Source organism: Sorex araneus, chromosome 6, assembly GCF_027595985.1.
Source record: "Sorex araneus isolate mSorAra2 chromosome 6, mSorAra2.pri, whole genome shotgun sequence".
Taxonomy (NCBI): Eukaryota; Metazoa; Chordata; class Mammalia; order Eulipotyphla; family Soricidae; genus Sorex; species Sorex araneus.
In genome coordinates this window covers 129,854,242-129,872,814 of record NC_073307.1, presented here as the reverse complement: position 1 = coordinate 129,872,814, position 18,573 = coordinate 129,854,242, and the positions used below count along the sequence as shown (strand labels likewise).

At 38.1% G+C, this 18,573-nt stretch overlaps 1 protein-coding gene across 7 annotated transcripts in view; it reads right to left on the bottom strand.

The window, feature by feature from the left end:
• Positions 1-18,573, bottom strand: part of METTL15 (methyltransferase like 15) — a 232,761-nt gene that overhangs the window by 170,901 nt on the left and 43,287 nt on the right. The window lies entirely within an intron of this gene.

Below are 18,573 nucleotides of genomic sequence, written 5' to 3'. Positions count from 1 at the left end.
GATGTTATAGCTTAAGTTTCACTATCACTTTATAAAATTGAATGCCCTTGATCACATGCTTCTGTGCTATAATCTAAAAACTCAGTTTCTTGTACATAAGTGGGAACAAAGCAAAATAGCTATGTATAGGTAAGAAGGAATTAATCTTTGCTGCAAACCAAGTGGATATGTTCATTCACATGCACAAAAATGATTAATCATCTCTGATGGCCTTTCCATATGAGTAGATATAATTTTCTCTTCCTCCATTTTTTTTAAATTAGAAAAATTTGGTATCTGTTACACTTCAAACAAAAACTTACAATGAATAATCAATTGTGATTAATACCTTCTTCTATGCAGCTTAATCAATATATATAATGTAAAGGGTACATACCTTTTTTTCCATGACTTGTTTTATATGCACACAAATAAAAAAAATAGTGCATACATGTTTTTCCATATAAAGATCTGTTATGGTTGTATTATTTGAACAGCGTTGCAACTATGAGGTAAATAAATGTTTATTCTTTTTTTGTAAGAAGAATATCCTTCTTCTTTTTTTTTTTTTTGCTTTTGCTTTTTGGGTCACACCCAGCGATGCTCAGGGGTTACTCCTGGCTCTGTACTCAGGAATTACTCCTGGCGGTGCTTGGGGGACCATATGGGATGACGGGGATCGAACCCGGGTCGGCCGCGTGCAAGGCAAACGCTCTACCCGCTGTGCTATCGCTCCGGCCCAGAAGAATATCCTTCTATGTTGAAAAAGTAGTTAACATTTACTGGGTACCTCATATATGGCAAACACTGGACAATATTCTATATTCTTTTTATCTTTTTTCAATCCTTGTAACAAACCCTAGGTTCTCTTTTAATTATGTTACCTATGTCCCTTGAGTCCTAACTCATGCTTCCATAAAACATAATAGTATAACAATTTGCTAACTTAACATTGTAGCTACAATTTCCTAAAGACAAATTTTCAAACATTCTTGCTGGAGGGATAGTACAGTTGGTAGGGCATTTGCCTTGCAAGCAGCGACACAAGTTTGATCCACTGTTTTATACCAGTTCCCTGGAGCCCAACCAGGAGTGATCCCTGAGCTCAGATCTAGGATTATGCCCCAGGCACAACAAAATATGGCCCCCAAACAGAAAACAAAACAATAAACAAATTTTCAACCATTCTAAAAATCTCTAGGAAACTAGCCAGAGTCATGAACTAAAAGTTCAGCTGGAACTTAAATCTCACAGACTTCTATCAAATCTCACAGACTTCTAACTAGTTTCCTGGACAGACTTAAGGTTATTCAGTTAAACAAAGTTCATCAAGAACAGCAGTTTTTATACTTTAATGTGGATTCTCTCAAAATGTGCTAATACTGGGTTTTACCTTGCCTGACAGCTAGAATGAAGATAATCTGCCTGGTAGAGTAATTTATGTATGGCATAGGGGTTTGGGCTCTGCCGAGCCAGAGCCTGGCAAGCTACCCGTGGAGTATTTGATATGCCAAAAACAGTAACAATAAGTCTCACAATGGAGACGTTACTGGTGCCCACCCGAGCAAATCGATGAACAACGGGAAGACAGTGCTACAGTGCTAGGGATTTGGGAGAGGCAGGTTCAGGAGTGCACCTGCCATGCACAGGTGACTATGCAGTGCCTCGGACCAAGCCCTAGGCTCCACCAACAAAGCTTGCATTCAGTTCTTACAAGTATCTCTCTGCTCCAAAAGTGGCTGATTTATAAAAATATAAAAATATTTAACAATTATTCAATATGAGTATGTCTTCACAGGCTTCACCCTCCAAGGAGTACCTTGACCACAGAATTCCCTACTTAAAGATAACCATGGACTAGAAAGACAGCACCATGGGTAAGATGTGTGTTTCCCTTACATGTGGACTACTTGGATTCAATTCCTGGTTCGGAAATGGAAAAAAAAAAACACAAAAGGGAAAAGGTTGTTGTTGACTAAAATGCTTAACAATTATAGAGTTAATAATAGAGGATACTGCTTATAAGTTGATTTCCTGTCCCTATAATACCTTCTCTTCAAATTACTCCTGTCAGGTTTTGAAACCCAACCCATTCCAGGAAACAAAAATCTCACAAAATCACCACTGACATTATTCTAAAGAAAACTCAGTTATCCTATTGATTACAGCATTTAATCCAGCAAGTGACTTCTTCCTTGAATTGCTGTCTTCTCTGGCCAAGATTTGAAAACCTTGTATTACCTGCCATCTCATTTATTCTCAAGATCTAACACATCAAATGTCATAAATGCTAATTCTACTTGGATTTCTACTATTCATAGAAAAGTTAACATGGCTAAATCAAAACTCTTATTTCTGTTTTATAAATGTGTACAGATATATTTTTGCATTTTATGTTATTTACAATGGTGCACATTTGCATAATGTCTCCCCTACTGGATCATAATTTCATAGAAATCAATAATTTTGTATTATCTATGGTATCAACTTAAAAGTCCTGGAAAAAGTATCTGAAACATAGTTTGATCTCAGTAAATATTTAGTACATCAAATAATAAAAAAGGAAATGATTCTTCACTAATTTTGGACTTTAAAATAAATAAATATTTTTCAACTTAAAATCATTACAAACTAATGATTGATGAAATATTTTATTTCCAAGTGCATTGCAAAACTAATGATCTGTCTCATTCCAGGAAAAATAGGGGCCAGAGGACTGATCAATTAATGGAATTTATCACAAGAGTGGTGGGGTCAAAGGGCAATTAGGATAGAGAAGGGACCAGTATAACGATAATAGAAAAAAACACTGGACAAGAACGGAGTATTGAAAGTAGGCAAAGGGATATACATGAAAACCTTTCAGTATCTATACTGTAAACCATTATGTCCAAATGGAAAGAGAGAGAGAGAGAGAGAGAGAGAGAGAGAGAGAGAGAGAGAGAGAGAAGGAAGAAAATTGCCTGTACAGAGGCTGGCAGGGGTGGGATGAAGGGGGCAGGAGGGAAATGGAGGACATTGGTGGTGGGAAATGTAAACTGGTGAATGGTTGGTTTTGGAATATTATATGACTGAAAACCAATCATGAACAAGTTGTATCTGAAAGAAAGAAAGAAAGGAAGAAAGAAAGGAAGGAAGGAAGGAAGGAAGGAAGGAAGGAAGGAAGGAAGGAAGGAAGGAAGGAAGGAAGGAAGGAAGGAAGGAAGGAAGGAAGGAAGGAAGGGAGGGAGGGAAAGAAGGAAGGAAGGGAAAGAAGGAAGGAAGGGAAAGAAGGAAGGAAGGGAAAGAGAGAAAGAAAGAAAGAAAGAAAGAAAGAAAGAAAGAAAGAAAGAAAGAAAGAAAGAAAGAAAGAAAGAAAGAAAGAAAGAAAGAAAGAAAGAAAGAAAGAGAAAGAAAGAAAGAAAGAAAGAAAGAAAGAAAGAAAGAAAGAAAGAAAGAAAGAAAGAAAGAAAGAAAGAAAGAAAGAAAGAAAGAAAGAAAGAAAGAAAGAAAGAAAGAAAGAAAGAGGAAAGAAAGAAAGAGGAAGAAAAAAAGAAACGATTTGTCTTATAGCCCAGTCAAGTTGGTCATGAACTAACTGTAATAAAAATGCTAATGATGATGATTGTGACTAACTGCCTGATAGCTGTTATGTGAGCATCATACTGGAAGATGTTTTAAATAGTAAATAGTAAATATTTCAAATAATTTAAAAAGATAGGTATTTAAAAGGCCTTCCAAAAAGGCAAATAATGAGATTCAGAAACAAATGCTCAAAAGTAGGTAACTTCCTCAAGTTCTTAAGAGAAAGGGCTGGAATTGAACAGCAAACCAGACTGAAGTAAACTCAAAGCATTTAAAAGAAACCAGCACACCAGTTGCTTTTCTTTTTAATTCTAATGTTTACTTATTTAGAATAAGATTGGGTTTAATGATAAAAAGCAAACAGTCAACAACTACAATGTCTAACATACTTCAGGACAAATATAGAAAAGGCATCATCTCTTCTTTGGAACTTGTTACATTTAATATATAAAGAAAAACATAAAACAGTTCAAATCACAAAATAATCCATAACATATACTAAACAGTCAATTCATGCTCTTTAAATGTATAATATTCCTAGGGGCTGTAGGGCTGGAGAGAGAGCAGATAAAGTGCTTGTGTTGAACTTGGCCAACATGGGATATATATATACACATATGTGTATATATATATGTATATTTTTTATATATGTATATATATATACATATGTGTATATACATATATAAAAACACACATACATATCTATATGTACACACAATACCTGGGCTCTAAATATATATAAATACACACATACATATATATGTAAACAAATTCCAATAATGACCACACTCTACTTTTCCCCCACAAAATTAACTGTTCTAAAATTTATGATGATTATATAGTAAAATGTGGTAGTATAATGTAAACTAAACTGGGCTTATTAAATTTGAAGTGCTGGACAAGAAAGGTAGTACAAAGGGAAAGGATAGGTTAGGCACTTGTCTTTCATGTGGCGGACCCAAGTTAGATCCCCAACCTCAAACAGTCCTCCAAACTATTCCAGTTGTCACATTTGAGCACTGAGTCAGGAATATTTCCAAAGCACTACAGGGTGTGCCCGAAACTAGCCCCACAAAATAATTTAAAAATCAAATTAAACTAAATCTACTAATTAATCTCCGTTAGCCAGAGTGTTAGACAATTCTCAATAGTTTTTCTCTGGAACACTTTCAATAGAAAATGGTTTTCAGAAGCTACATTTAGTCTATAGGGAAGATAAAAGTAACTGGGTTTGATTTTTAAGCAGATCCCATTATTTACACTTTCCTACAGTGAATATATATGGAAAATGTGCACAAATAATTTCTGTAGGAAAAAGGTTAATACCAAATATTAACTTGAATCACCTATGATTTAAAATAATATAGTATAGTGCAAACTAATGTTAGTAATAATAAAAAATTCTAATTAAAATGTATATACAGTATACCAAATACTAAAATGTATTATCTTTTAAGTATAGTTATCAAATTACCTACAATTGTTTAGAACATTAGAGTGTCTCAAAAATCCATGTATGAGACAGTATCTTCATAAAATACATTAGCTATCCCATGAATATGAATATTATATTTTAAGGTCTTCTGGTCACTCTCCAACCTCATAGGACAAAAAGGCAAAAAGGAAATTAATTCACATAAATCAATATCATTACCTATTGTAGTTAATGTTAAGAGTTGAGAGGAGGGCCAAAAAGATAATTGATGGGATTGACACATGTTTGACATGTATAAAGCCCAAGTTTGATCTCTGGCATCACCTGGTTTCAAGCATGGCTTGAGATAAACCTCCAGATAAAGACCCAGGTAAACCCCTAAGCATCAATGGTTGTGGCCCCAAAATACCAAAATAAACAAAAAGTAAAAACAAGATGAGAAGAAACAGTTGAGAGGGAAAACTAACCGTAACTCCAAAATAAACAAAAAATAAAAACAAGATAAGAAAAAGTTGATAGGGAAAACTAACTCAAGAGGAATAAATGCAAAAATTTAGTGGTTATGTATATAAATATAAATATGTATATTTATACTTGTATTTTCTTCACCAAAACAAAAAAAAAGCTGATAAGAAGCACTCAATAGCAACTGTCAGAATTCATTTTTTTCTTAATTAAAATCATGGAGTCCATCATAGAAGAAGTATACCAAAAAAAGGACCAAATATTTGGAGAAATTGTGTTCTAAATATGTTATTTGGGGGGTTACAGAGATAGTGCGGTAGGTAGAGTGCTTTCCTTACATGCGGCAAATCCTGGTTTTACACCAGCAACTTGTCTGGTTTCCTGAGCACCACCAGGAGTGGTTCTTGAGTTTAAAGCCAGGAATAAAAACTGAGTTCGACAAGGTCCAAAAGTAAAAAAAAATTAAAATAACAAAACAAAGCCAAAGTTCCTCTTTACACACAAACACACACACACACAAACACACACACACACACACACACACACAGATATTCAACCCTCACTAATTGAACCAAATTAATGCAATAAACAAATGAGAAAACTCTCGGAGTCTCATACTGCGCTTTTAAGAATGACAACAAAACCAGACCTACTTACTAGTTTTAGATTTAAAACACAAATTAGAGTAGAAATAAGAAAACCTATTAACTCCTAAGAAAAGAAAGAATATTAGTACTTATGTATTCTTTCTCCTGAAATCAAAAGTACTTAAGTACCATATCAGAGATGTCATAATACAGAAAAAGTCACAAACTTACGGTAACTTTAAATTCATACAGAGAAAGAGACATCTAGTTTTCTATGTCTACATCTATAAAGTCATAATGGTTGTTTAACTTTTTAAAAATACATCTATTCATGATACCAAGAAAAAATCATATTATTTATATTATAATGCTTTCTGAATTCATAGCACCACAATAATAATCTGATTTTCCAGTTCCCAGGATGCTGTGCTCAGATTTTGAGTCTTCTTACCGAATTCATACAACCCATATGTTATACCTACTTTGCCATTTTTCATATTAAATACAGCTTTTTATGTACATAGAAAACATTTTCATTGGCTTCTTCACAAAACCTGAAACACTTGTCTAATATACAACATCTGTTTTGCCAGCAAATGTTTGAAATTTGAAGACATTTGTTTCAATCATTTTTGTAGAAATGAGCGTTTTTCTAGATTTGAGACTGAGCATGTTAAAAATGCTACATAATTTCAACAGGAAAAAGAATAAGGCCTGTTGTCTGAAGCATATCTTCTCCCTTGAACATGTATCTCTACCTTACTATTTTATCCACTTGAGACAAGTTCTCTCTTAAACAAGTATTCTCTTTCTGTCCTCTCATATCTTTCTAAGAAAATTTCATTCAATAAAAACTATCTGGCAAAAAAGAAGGAAGGAAGGAAGGAAGGAAGGAAGGAAGGAAGGAAGGAAGGAAGGAAGGAAGGAAGGAAGGAAGGAAGGAAGGGAGGGAGGGAGGGAGGGAGGGAGGGAGGGAGGGAGGGAGGAAGGGAGGAAGGGAGGAAGGGAGGAATAAGATTTAAGAGTCTATTCCTTCTTTACACAAAATACGTTTCATTTTACTATTTCAGCTAAAGTTTTATGTAATATTAAAAACGTCTGGATCTGGAGAGATAGTATAGCAGTTAGCAAACTTGCCTTGCAAGCAGCTGACACGGGTTCAATCCCCGGCATCCCACATAGTCCCCAAGCCCAACAAAGAATAATTTTTGAGCTTAGAGCCAGAAGTAACCTCTGAGCATTGCTGGCAGTGGCAAAAAAAAGGGGGGGGGATAAAAAACTAAATTAAAAAACATAAATAAAAACAGACATGACAAGCAAACTAGTACAGAAAGCATGGGATTTGCTTTTTATGCAGCTGACCCCACTTCAATCATCCATGCACAGCCAAGACGGAACCCCAAATCCCACCAGGAATAGACCCCAAAACCCCAAGAAACAAATATCAAAACTTTGCTAGATAGTTTTCTAATTTAGTGTTTTAAATGAAAGCTTTAACTTAGTTTTCTAAACCCCACACAGTTCTACCATAACCTGATTGCCCAGGTAAGATAATAATCGCACAGAGGTAAAATGGGGAGTCCCTCGATGAGCAACTGGCATCAGAGCCAGCACTACAAATCTACCAGACACCTACAACGCAATGATACAGAATCAAAATGGAACGCAGAAGCATAGACGGGAATAACCTCAAGAACTTACTCTGAAGTTAAAAGGGAGCATGAAGGTCCAATATGACCTTCTTTAGCCTTTCTGCACTCCTATGCCAATATTGAGGAAACTGATACACAAAGTAGAATAGCTGGGTGAAGGAGACAAAGTATTAAGTCCTACCGTCAAGATCTGACCCAAACCATTTTGGTTTCTGATTGAACTTTTAATAACTACATTACTGAATTTGTTCATAGTCCAATACTGTAATTTTTCAATCTACTCATTTTTGTGAAACACATACAGTCCTTATTTCAGAAAATGAACAAAATTCAAACAATATTCTCAACTCTTCAATAATATTAAATTACATCTCAGAGATAAAGGCAAAAGTAAATGCAACCTCTCTGGGCATCAATTTTTTTTCTTTTCTATTTTTTTCTTTAGAGTTGATGACCTTTATTCAGAAGAAAAATGACAGATTAGGAGAATACAGTTCCTCATAAGCAGTGGAGTCGGAAGACTCAACATGGAAACAAAGCATGATTGACTAGACAAGCCTTTTCTTGGACTCTTGGCTCAACAGGACCTGGGAACGAAGATCTTTTGCCCATTTCCCCCAGTCTCTGGCAACCCAGGGGTCACACCCATAAGCCACCTCCTGCCTGCACCAGATAATCCTGTCATCGGCCACCATCCAGATCACACAGCCACTTCTCCCGGAAGGGAGCATAACGTGAGGCCCCCATAGCCATGCCAACGAATTCCACGCCAGGCTGTTTCACTCAGGGTGCCCTAGAGGGGGGCAGGTGAGAGCCCTCCCCTCCCCAAGGGACCCAGCTCCGGCAGCCAAAAACCTCCACAACCCAAGTGCTGCCATGCTCAAGGCTGCTTCCCACACGCTCAACTGAGCTTCACAAATGAGTAAGCATATTCCTGGGCATCAATTTTTTTTTATCTGTTTGTTATCTATACTAAAATAGGGACTTAATAGTGAGTTACTATGAGAGTAAATGGGTCCAATGTAAGGCAGCTTAAAAAATGCTGAAATATATCACTGTAGCACTGTCATCCCATTGCTCAGCAATTTGCTCGAGCGGGCACTAGTAATGTCTCCGTTGTGAGACTTGTTGTTTCTGTTTTTGGCATATCAAATACTCCACGGGTAGCTTGCCAGGCTCTGCCGTGTGGGCGGGATACTCTCAGTAGCTTGCTGGGCTCTCCAAGAAGGACGGAGGAATCGAACCCGAGTTGGCCGCGTGCAAGGCAAACGCCCTACCCAATGACACAAAATATTATATAATAAATGGAAATTATTAGCAATAGTAGCCAGATGGAAAGCAGTGCTGGAATAAAAACAATTAGCAATAGATAGGGCAATTAAAAAAAAAGTTCATAATGTGAGTCTCATCATCAAATTTACTGGCTTCAAAGACATATGGTTTGCTACAATGCTTTTGGACATATACAAATCATCCTACCTAAAATATAAATATATCTGGGGCTGGAGAGATAGAACAGAGTAAGGAAGGCCTTGCACATGGTGAGGTAGGTCTCATGCAGTCATCCCATATGGTTCCCTGACTCCCATATCAAGAGTGATTACTGAGCAAAGAGCCAGTAGTAAACCTTGGGAACCAACTGGGTTTGGCCAAAAGGAATATACAAAAAATGAAAGAGAAAGAGAGAAAAGCATCCTATGAAAACCAAGATATAAGTAACAGTACAGAGAGAGAGAAAGAGAAAGAGTTATGAGTGGAAAAATCCAAACAGATTTCAAATGACAGCAAAAGCCTTGCTGCTGTGAAAGAAATTCTGGCAACAGGTAGAAGCACATGGGAAGAGAGCCCTGAGGCCTGACAGAATTCTGGGAATAAAGAATGTTTAAAACGTATGCCATATTTTTTTAAAAAACAGGCATTTTACACATATCAACTAATTAATCATCAAAACACCCACATGCATATTTCTCTCATTATCACACCCAAGTATGAGAATTTGCTTCTTATTGACTATATACTACAAATCATACTTAATCTTTTTTTTTTGGCTTGTCACTCTAAGCTTTTCTGCAATATTTGTCTTTTCATCTAGAACTAATTTAATCACTGCGTTTGGTATTTCCAACAAATTTCAATAGTCCCAAACAAATTCAAAATTAGATTAGCTATTTCTAATAGATTTCCTCTGAGAATGAGATCAAGATTTATTAAAGGAATGACTATGCCATGGTTCCTAAAGCTCAAGATCAATACGAGAGAGTATATTAAAATTCAGATTATGTATTGGAGAAATAACTAGCAAATCAAAGTGATCCAGAAAGTCTCAGAAAACACACAAATAGGTAATTTGGGGGAACTTTGTTAACATTACCAAATGACCATTTCCCAGAGATTTAAAATTAATTATCCACTCTAAAGGTCTTTCCTAAATGCTATGAAGTCTTTCGTAGTTATCATAGTCTCATCCTTGGCTTTCAATGACAAAATATACTCTAAGTCACTCCATTCTATTTCATTTGCTATTGATGACTGCAAAATAAAAGTGCTCTTCGGGAACACTTGCCTGGAAGTAGATCCAAAGACAGACTGTCTGAGTCCGTATCCAAACTTAGCAACATACTAGTTATGTGAACTAAAGCAAACCCTCTATGTTAGATGTTTAATCTGGAAAAGAAAGGAGATTTTGGCAGTAATTTTCCCAATTTTACAGGAAACTGTGTAAATGTTTTAAAAATATGCCAAACAGATGTATAGTACAAGGAATGTAATAACTATCAATACATATTAGTAATGATGATTTATGCTATTACTATCATCTATCATGATATTTATTTACAATATCATCTAATCACACATTTCACTGATCCCTACTTTGTACATAACCTTCAAAATTATATCCTGTTGGAACCAAAGAGATAGTACAGGATGAAGACCCTTTCCTTATTAGCAGAGAATTTTTTGATTATAGGCAGGAGCCATACTTGTTTGATTCCTGCCACTGTATATGGTTTACCAAGCACCAAAAACTATATCAAGAAGTTCTAGTTTCTTGATAGATTAGTTCACGAATCACGAATCACAAAATCCAGTTGATTGTCGAGTGGCTCGAGCAGTCTCAGTAACCTCTACATTCATCCTATCCCTGAAATTTTAGAAGCCTCTAAAGGCTTCAGGGTCAGGGGAATGAGATTCAGCTGGTTACTGGCTTTGGCATATAGATACTCCATGGGAAGCTTGCAAGGCAGTCCCAGGTGGGCAGGAAGCTCTCAGTAGCTTGCTAGTTTCTCCCAGAGGGAGAAGTAGACTACAAGATATCGCTTCTGGGAGCCTGCTTTTAAGTCTCTGGATGTTGGCCTTTGATGGGATTACACACACTTGGGTTCTTCCGCTGGTAACTTCATGCATGAGGCCTGTCCAAATGTGTGGAGAGGGGCCTTGAGCATGGCTGTGGCTAGGTTCTGGTGGTCTTCGACCGCCAGGAGCTCTGCTGGGGCAGGGAGGGAAGCTGAAGCCCATCCCCTCCCCTCTGAGGGGCCCCGGGGAAGACAGCCAGGCATGAGGGCAAGAGACTCTCTGCATAGATTAGTTAAAAGGGGGAAATGTGCTGCTATTGATATGTCTATTTTAACAGTAAGGCCATTAACATTTGTACATTTTACAGATAAGAACAGAACAAAGGTAATTATTACCATAACAGATTATTTTACAAATGTGTATAGTACAAATTACTGTAAAATATCACTAATCAAACAGGTTTATTATAGACCAGAATTAAGTGTATCGACCCCAATCCATCAAAATCGTTTTAAAAGTAACAAGGATTACCTTTAAGAAGCAAGGGTCATATTAAGAATAAACTCAGATGATCAGTACCAAGATATATTCACGTATTCACAAAAGACATCAAGGAAATCTTGAGCCAATTAAATTCTACAAAAATTCTAAATCTGAAATTTTGTGTAAGAGATCCAGAGGAAGAGTGGAATGCAGGAAGGTAAAGCATGGAGAGGGAAATGAGTAGGCTTCCCAGGAGGAGTCTACCAGACCCCAGGCAAGGATTATAGCAAAAAGTCCATGGGAAAGGAGCATCCTTAGCTAATATAATCATGCTTCCTGCTTTTGTAGCCAAGCTTGCTGAGAATATTTAAGTGAATCCCCACTTCTTCTGAGAGCTCAGACTCTTGATATGAATCCTTTGCACCCATATCACACACTTAATAAAGCTGCTTCAGGAGAAAGCCCTAGTGTTTCTGTCTTTTGCAAAAGTGTCCTGTAATACTGGGCAAGCTACGTGTGGCATATTCGATATGCCAAAAATAGTAACAAGTCCCACAATGGAGACAGTACTGATGCCCGCTCGAGCAAATTGATGAACAACGGGACGACAGTGCTACAGTGCTATGTCCTGTAATACTAAAGCAGAACTACAAATTAGTCATTTTACTATGAAATTACTGCCTATCAAGCAACTGTCATTACTAGTTAAATTTTATAAATGAGAACACTAAAGCAGAGGAAAGGGAGGTGGTTTTCCCAAGATCTTAAAACAAGTAGTAAGAGGTAGCAAAGACATTTGTCTCAGAATCCGGTCACATAGCCTGTGGTGCTCTTAAATTCTAGGCTAGACTCTGCTTTTCAATTATATTTTATATTCATATTATCTTATGCTGGCTTTGAGTCCTTTGGAAAGCTTTTGCTAACTCAGAGAAACAGAGGGTGGGGAAAGCATTTTAGGTTCATTGTCACTGAGATTCAAGACAAATTCAAGACAAATCCATGGCGAGGTTGGAGAGAGTTGCTCTTCTCATTCTTCATTTTGGGTATCTGCAGTGTGTTAAGTACTCTTCTAAGGTGCAATAAAAACCAAACTAAATTCTCAATGCACAATGTATAGATAATGTCAGTTTGGGTTGTGCCCAGGAAATGGATACTAATGAAAGAAGTCAATTTCCAGTGCTACCTAGATTCAAACACTTCTTTACCAAAGAGGAAAAAATGTATTGTTTGTTTTGCAGTGTGTGTGTGTGTGTGTGTGTGTGTGTGTGTGTGTGTGTGTGTGTGAGGGGGTGGGGGGTGTCAGGGGTGGAAGCATCTCTGGTAGAGCTCAGGGATTACTCCTGGATCTGATCGTACTGTACTATTGCTCCAGCCACCTGCATAAATGAATTTCTGGATACTTTTTTTAAAGGGTGTGTGTGGGGGGGTGGGACCCCATTCCTTAAACTAAAGGAAAAATCATATGGCTGACACAGGTTTAGTCCTCAACGCTCCATCTGAGCACACCAGGATTGATCACTGCATGCAAAGCCAGGAAAAAGACCTGAGGACAGCTGGGTGTGGTGTAAAAATTTTAAAATGCAAGGTTTGTATAAGAAAGATAAACCATACCAATATAAAGTACTAAATAGATTTATATCTGAAGAATTTGATTTGATTTTAACTGATTTTCAGGTAATAAATGGTGAGATATGGGAGAGCCTGGCAAGCTCCCCGTGGTTTTCTCATATGCCAAAACCAGTATCAATGATGGGTCTCATTCCCTTGACCATGAAAGAGCCTCTAATGTGGCACCATTGGGAAGGACGAGTAAAGAGATGCTTCTAAAATCTCAGGGCTAGGATGAATGGAGACATTACTGAGATTGCTCGAGAAAATCAACGATCAACAGGATGATGATGATGATGATGATGATGATGTTGGTGATGATGGTGATCCCTTTCCAGCTCCCTTTACTGGAGACTCAATAAATAAAAATTGCTGAATTAAAGTAAGATTTGCAGTTATCTTAAACATAAAACCAAAGAGAGAAACATCAGGAAAACAAGTCTCATGATTTCAACTGATGTATTTATATTAAAAGTGCAAATGAATTATTCTATGGTGATTAACAGGGGCTGAAATTTATTGATGTTTATTTTATTGGTTTTAGGGCCACACTCTGTAGCACTGAGAGGCCACACAGCATGCTGCATTGGAGGCTGTGCAAGGGACCGAGCTGTATAGATTGAATCCAGATCTCTTGTACCTCAAGGATGTACTGCAACCAACTGAACAATCTCTCCAGCTCCAAAATTTCCATTTTAAACTAGAATTTTCCTTAGAATGACCAACTTCTGCACTTAGATCATGCCTCCAACTCAGTCACATAGGTATGTGTTAAATGTGCTTAACAGTTAGGTGTCTCCGTTCAAAAACATTCTAAATAGAAACCTTGATTGTTTCAGTATAATATTTAACCTAGTGGATTTTCTAAATGCCATTTCCATCATGTTCTCAGCACACTCTTTTGCCCATACAATTGACAGGGTCACCAAGACAAACCTTTGGATAACAAGATAATGAGGCTTTCCAATACTTTATTCTCTTTTCCAGCTGTTGCAAGAGGAGAGATAGGGTGGCCCTGGTAATGTGCATTTGGATAAATACTATCTGGAACCTAAATCAGCCCAAAGGTATGAAGGCATCTGAGGCACAGGACACATCTGAAGAGCTCTGAAAAGCAGAGATGCAGAATCCCAGAGCATAGCTGGAGCCCCAGGGAGGAGAGGGTCAACCTCTGAAACAAATATCACACTATGAGTATCAAAAGAAGACCAACAACAATTCCAACTCACCCCTTGGCAATCATGCTAGTAAAGACTGGGAGATTAGCAAGGATTAGAGCAATAGGACAGTGCGTAGGGTGCTTGCCTTACACATGGCCAATCCAGGCACATTCCCCAACATCCTATATGGTCCCCGAGCACCAGCAGGAGTAATTCCCGAGTGCAGAACCAGGAATAACTGGTTCTGTTGAGCACCATCAGGTGTAGTCACCCCGCCCCTCGCCAAAAAAAAAAAAAAAATCACATAGACTGGGGATAGTTTGGGAAAACTGTATAAAGTAAATTCACAGGGAAAAGGGTGCACATTTGCACACATCTTCCCCTGGGATGTAAATATAAATATTTTTGTATACCCTATGACTTCTTACCTTACCCTCTGACTCAGGCATTGGCCTGAGCTGTGGACTTTCTGACTTCAGGGCACATTTCTCCATTATGGGAAAATGGTCCGCATATCCCTGCTCAGAATGTGTACTTAGCTCTTTCTACTCTGGAGAAGCCTGTGTTGTCTCTTGAGCACATATTTCTTACCCTGACTTCATTTCCACAATTTCTTTAAAAAGTTTATTCTTGGGACTGGAGTGATAGCACATTTGCCATTCACGCGGCCGACCTGGGTTCGATTCCCAGCATCCCATATGGTCCTCTGAGTACTGCCAGGAGTAATTCCTGAGTGCAAAGGCAGAAGTAACCCCTGTGCAATGGCGGTGTGACCCAAAAAGCAATAATAGTAATAATAATAATTTTTTTCTTACTCCACTATTCATCTTTATCTAAAATGCTTTTTTATGGAGGAAGGCGACACCTGAAAAGTCCAAGTAAGATTTACTACTGACTTTCCTTTACTGCAAAGAGCAATTCCTTACTCCAGCCCAAGTTCCATGGCACCCAAAGAAATTGGGAGGCAGGAACCACTTCAGAATCAGTGAACCCAAGTGTGATTTGATGACACCATAATGAGGCTGGAGAGACTTGAGGTCTGAACCATACGGATAAGCAGAGCAGATTTACATCAGTCCTTGTTATCCCCAAGCATGTCCTCAAGTGACAGCAGTCAGCAGAGTAGGAAATGGCAGACTCCCTCCTGCAGGCTGCTCTCTCTCCCCTTCCCACTCCACATGAGCCACACAGGGACCCCTGCTCCTTCTGAGGGGAGCCAGGTCTCCACCAGCGGCTGAAGCAAGCCATAGATGAGCATTTTCATGGACTCCTTTACCTACCCCTTTAAACTCTCGTCCCCACCCCCACTTAACCAATTGTACAAATTGGAATATTTCTATTTAAAAATTATTTTTGAAACATTAATATAGTTTTTATATTATTTAAAGGTCTCAAAAAATTTATTCTTTTTGCTGTCTGTGAACTGTCGTCTAAGAAGGTGGTGGGACTATCCCTAAGTCTCTATTAAACATGACTGGAAATAAAAATTCTATAAGCCAAACTTCACTTTATTCCTGCCATGCATTTAGAAGTAAGAGAAGGATTCAAGAGAAGAGAGAAGTTAAAAGATCATGTTAGAAAAGAGCTATGGCCTGCTGCTTAGACACCAAAAGGGACTCAACAATGTGGGGTAATAAGAAAAATGTTACGCAGGATTTGAGAACATAGAAAACTACGTCTCCCTTTTGTGTAATTTTGAAAAAAACGTGTTTCATTTCCCTGAAACTAAATTTTCTTGTTTAAAATGTAAATAGAGTAACAGGTATGTCTGTTTGTTAGGGGATATGAGGCAAAGCTAAACTCACATGCTAGGGGAAAAGGCAGCTCAGATAGAGAAGGGAACACCAAGTAGAGGATGTCCGGAGGACCCATTCTGGTTGGAAGATTCAAGCTGAAAGTAGACTATAGACCAAACATGATGGCCACTCAATACCTCTATTGCAAACTATAACATCCAAAAGGAGAGAGAACAAAGGGGAATGCCCTGCCACAGAGGCAAACAAAGGGGAATCCCCCACAGAGGGTGGTGGGGGATGGGCTGGGGGTGGTGAGACTGATACTGGGATCATTGATGGAGGTGAATGGGCACTGGTGGAGGGATGGGTAAACAATCACTGTACGAGTAAAATGCAAACACAAAAGTTCATAAGTTTGTAACTGTACATCACAGTGATTCTCTAATAAAATTTTTTTTAAAGCAGAAATATGAGACACTAGCCAATATTATAACTGTGGATAAAGAATATAATCATGCCATTGTATCTCAAGCACAAATAAATATTCTTGATTGATAAAATTTGAAGAAAGAGATGGGGTCAGTAATAGTAGGACTAAAATTAGGAATTAAAATTGTGGACTTAAAAATGAAGGGGGCAGGGGAAACCTAATAGCCAGTGATCAAAGTAAGATGATTTTTCAATTATCCTGTTAAGACAAGATAATGTGCTGGTGGTGGTGGTGTTGTTTTTTTAATTTTTTTAAAATTTTATAAGTTAGTTCACATTATTTGATTACATTTAATATTCAAACACCAATCCCAACACCATTACACCTTCCCACCGCCAAATTCAGGTGGGAAGCCCCAATCCCTGTCCCAAAACAAACCGAAAGATATATTTTGTATTGTCTGTTATGAAGAACTGCTAAGCATGCTTACAAATAAATGTTTGTATAGGAAACAGTGTGAAGATTGTTCTATTTAGGCAGGAGCCATTAAAACATTCTATAGGATATCACTATATCACATTAAAAAATACTATAGGATATCACATGTTGGGTGATATGAGCTTTGGTATATATATATATATATATATATATATATATATATATATATCTGAAAATACGTATATCACAAAACAAAATCACGAAATCCCCATTAATCATCGATTTCTCAAGCGGGCTCAGTAACCTCTCCATTCTTCCTTTCCCTGAGATCTTAGAAGTTTCTCTCAACTTGGCCCTCCCAATGATGTCACACTGGAGGCTCTTTCAGGGTCAGGAGAATGAGATCCAGCTTGTTACTGGATTTAGCATATGAATACACCATGGGAAGCTTGCAAGGCTGTCCCAGGTGGGCAGGAAACTCTCAGAAGCTTGCCAGTTTCTCCCAGAGGGAGAAGTAGACTACAAGATATCACTTCTGGGAGCCTGCTTTTAAGTCTCTGGATGTTGGCCATTGATGGGATTACACACACCTGGGTTCCTCCGCTGGTACCTTCACGCGTGAGGCCTGTCTGAACGTGTGGAGAGGGGCCTCGAGCATGGCTGTAGCTAGGTTCCAGTTGTCTGGGAGCTCTGCTTGGGGTGGGGAGGGAAGCTGGAGCCCATCCCCTCCGAAGGGCCCCAGGGAAGACAGCCAAGCATGCGGGCAAGAGACTCTCTGCAGAGAAAATACGTATATATGCATATATATATATGATGTGGTGTTTTAAGATAGGGAGGGGTTAGACATTAAGTGACCAAGGGTAGCTACTGGGTTTTAAATTCACATAGCACCAAAACAAGTATATTAGTATATTGAGAATGAAAACTGTTCATTTTGTTGGTTGTTTCTTTAATTTTTCAGTTTTGGGATGACACCTGGTAGTCCTCTGAGCTACTCCAGGCTATGTGCTCAGGGATCACAGCAGTGCTACTCAGGGTACCATGCCAGGAAGAAAACTGGTCTTAAGAAGGTATGCAATCCAGACCTCTGAGCTATCTCCCTAGTCACATAAGTTTGCTTTCATTCAGGTCCAGAAATGTGTTTTGAACACCAGGTCTAAACTGGTCATGTGAAAATAAACAATTCCATCCAACAAAAGGCTTTATCCACAAAAGCACATTCAAACCAGGGAAATCTTTCTTATTACCTGTTTTTTGATCACTGCTCTTTCCTCTGAACAGATGAGGAAGTCCTCTTAATTCCACTGAGGGCAGAAACTTTCAATGGTAAGAACTCTATGGCAGAAGTTTATAAAGAGTGCTTAAATCTATTTCAACAACATAGTGTGGGCCACACAACATCTTATAGCCTAGTTCTCCCTCTCATAGAACCTGGCAAGCTACTGGGAGTTTCCTGCCCTCAGGGGAGATCCTGGCAAACTCCCTGTGGTGTATTCATATGCCAAAACAAGTAACAATGATGGGTCTCAATCCCCTGACTCTAAAAGAGCCTCCAATGCTGCACCATTAGGAAAGAGGATAAAGAGAGGCTTCTAAAATCCCAGGGCTAGGATGAATGGAAACATTACTGAGACAGCTCAAGAAAACTGATGATCAACAGGATGATGATAATAATGATAATGAGTGTGGGAATATTTCAGTACAGCTACAGGTTCACCACTACTGTCCTGTGAAAACCTTTA